Below are 2,729 nucleotides of genomic sequence, written 5' to 3'. Positions count from 1 at the left end.
TCAGTGCCCCAGGTCCCCAGAACCTTCCAGAGGCTCTCAAGGTCAGAACTGTTTTTGCAATAACACCGGACTACTTCTCTTCCCTCCTTTCTGCCCTGCACAGTGGCGTCTCCAGCAGTGCGTCATGGCGCTGTGTGTGTGCCAGGCATTCTTGTTTTATTATTTTTCCTTTGTCGTGAGATTATGGGTCATTTTGGTTTTTCTCTTTATTTTTCCCATCAGCATTTATCCCCTACACTCTCTTCTGCCTCTGCTCCCCCGACCCACCCCTGCAATCACCACACTGCATTTTTTTGTTTAAGATTTGGCTCTTTATTTTTTAGTATGTTTTTATTGATTTCAGGGAGAAAGGGAAAGGGAGAGATCAAAACATCAATGATGAGGGAGAATCATTGATCGGCTGCCTCCTGCACGCCCCACACAGGGGATCGAGCCCACAACTCAGGCCTGTGCCCTGACTGGGAATCGAACCGTGACCTGGAACATAGGTCATTGCTCAACCTGGAGCTGCGCCAGCAAGGCCACACTGCATTCTTGTTTTAAATATCTCTGTTTTCATTTCCAGTCTACTCGGCATCCATAGATGTGACGTTTGACACTGTGAGGGTCTGAGACGCACAGCCCAGAGTGTAACCTCGGGACTCTGACCGCACCCCCACAGCCTCCCTCCTGACAGGCGGGCACATCTCTGACTCTGTAGCATAAGGCCCCAGGTGTGGCCAAGGCCCACTGAATGGGGGCTGCTCCAGGAACAGCGGAAATGGGACCCGGTTTGCAGTGCTGGAGGCAGGGGAGCCCCCACCCAGAGGTCAGCGGGAAAATCCCAGGAGAGGTGCCTGCGTGTGCTGCCCCCTTGTGAACACCTGGAGCTATTGCATGCCTCACCAGGCCGTGCTCCCAGATTTCAGCCTCCTCTGTCACTGTCCTTCCCCAACCCTTCCCCACCCCGTGGGGCCAGCCCCAGCCAGGCACCCAGGGCGCAGCAAGGCAGGGGTGAGGCCAGGCTCTAGACTTGTGGGCTTGGGGCTTCTCAGACCTGCCTTCATCAATCCATCCCAGAAGTGGTGCCCAAGGAATAGAGACCCTTCCCGGAAGGCCTGCCCTCCGCCGCCAGGAATGGGAACGTGCTCTGCCTCTGTCCTCACCTGCTCTTGGGAGTCCATGAGCCTGGCAGGACCTGTGCCCCGCCCTCCACGCACCCACCTGGAGGGCCAGCAGTGGGCCCCCAGCCCAGGCCTCTGCTGTGTGGACAGCTCACATCGTCCCCCCCCCTCAGCGTCTGGGTGACCAGGGTCCCCAGAGGGGACCAGTGACCAGGACCAGAGGTTGCGGACCCCTCAGGGGCCACACAAGATCCTGTCTCTGGCTGGCAAGTTTCTCTTATTTGACCCCAGTTCTAACTGGGCCACGTGTGTAAGACAACTTCCTGGGGCACTACTAGACAAAATACACAGACTGGTCTCAATTTCAGGGAAACAGCTAATACTGCGTCAGTGTAAATATTGGGTGGGAGATTTATATTGAAGATTATCCCACTGACCCAAAACCCCACTGGGCCTGGGGGTCTTGTGTATTTGCTGACTCGCCGCCCTCCTGGGAGGTCTCTGTGGGTCAGCCGCCAGCATGACCCCACCCCCGGAAACGAATCCAAAGGGCACGCTGCTCCCGGGTCTTCCTGGTCCTACTCCCCACACGCAGCTTCCAGGGCTCGCCCCCTCCACGGGGCTGGGGGAGGCACCAGCAGCCCCTCCACAGGCCTCTCTGAGCCACGTGCCCCCACCCTTCCCGGCTAGCAGCACCCGCGGGGGGTTGTGGGCTGGATGCACGCCCTGACATTCCAGGCCCCATCCCTGAGACGTGCGCTGTGACCTGCGTGGCAAGGGGTTTTGAGAAGTTCCTGGATTAAGGGTCTTGGGGTGAGACTATCCTGGGTGAGGGACGCAGAGGGAGACATGGCGCAGAGGCAGAGATGGGGTTCCAGCCACAGCCCCGGGCCACGGCCAGGAGGGCCTGCCCTCGAGCCCCGGGGCCCTGCCAGCACCCTGGGTTTGTCCCGGTGATTCTGATTTGGACTGTGAGAACCCCTTGCTGTCGCTTTGAACAGCCAGCTGTCATTTGTTGCAGGACTTCACGCACTACGGGAGCTTGCTCTTGGCCTGAGTCTGCCCTGGGAGCAGGTTGGGGTCTGCTTGCCCCGCCCTCAGCTCCTGGTGCAGCCCCCGCGGGCAGGCTGGCTGAGCAGAGTCCCCCTGCCTTCCTGCTCTTGCTGACCAAGGTCAGGCTTGACCAGGGTTTCTGGGGGTGGCATTCCCGGGTGGGCTGGGCCCATCTGAGGAGCAGAGTGGACACGGTGCTGCTGCAAATGACCGGCTGGGGAGGGAACCCCAGGTAAGTGGGTGAGGAACCGTGGTGTGAGAGAATCACTCGTGGGGAAGGGGCCCTCAGCTCTCATCGGTTCTCAGAGACCCCAAAACATCCAGCCCCCCCACCCCCTCCACGCTTGCAGATCTCAGGGGGAACTGCAAAGCCCCCTCATGGCAAGCCAGACCAGCTGGACTTGGGAGCAGGCCTCCTGGGCGGGGCCCCACCGCCTCCCCGGGCAGCACAGAACCCGCGCCAGCCCCGCCCCCCCAGCAGGCGCACACAGCTGTGGGGTCGCTCAGTTTATTGGTAAAACGGGCACTGAGCGCGGCGAAGGCTGGATGCGGAAGCGGCGGTGCGGGCTCTTT

The sequence above is a fragment of the Myotis davidii genome, unplaced genomic scaffold (genome assembly GCF_000327345.1).
Source record: "Myotis davidii unplaced genomic scaffold, ASM32734v1 scaffold244, whole genome shotgun sequence".
In the NCBI taxonomy this organism is placed as follows: domain Eukaryota; kingdom Metazoa; phylum Chordata; class Mammalia; order Chiroptera; family Vespertilionidae; genus Myotis; species Myotis davidii.
This window is presented reverse-complemented; position numbering follows the sequence as displayed.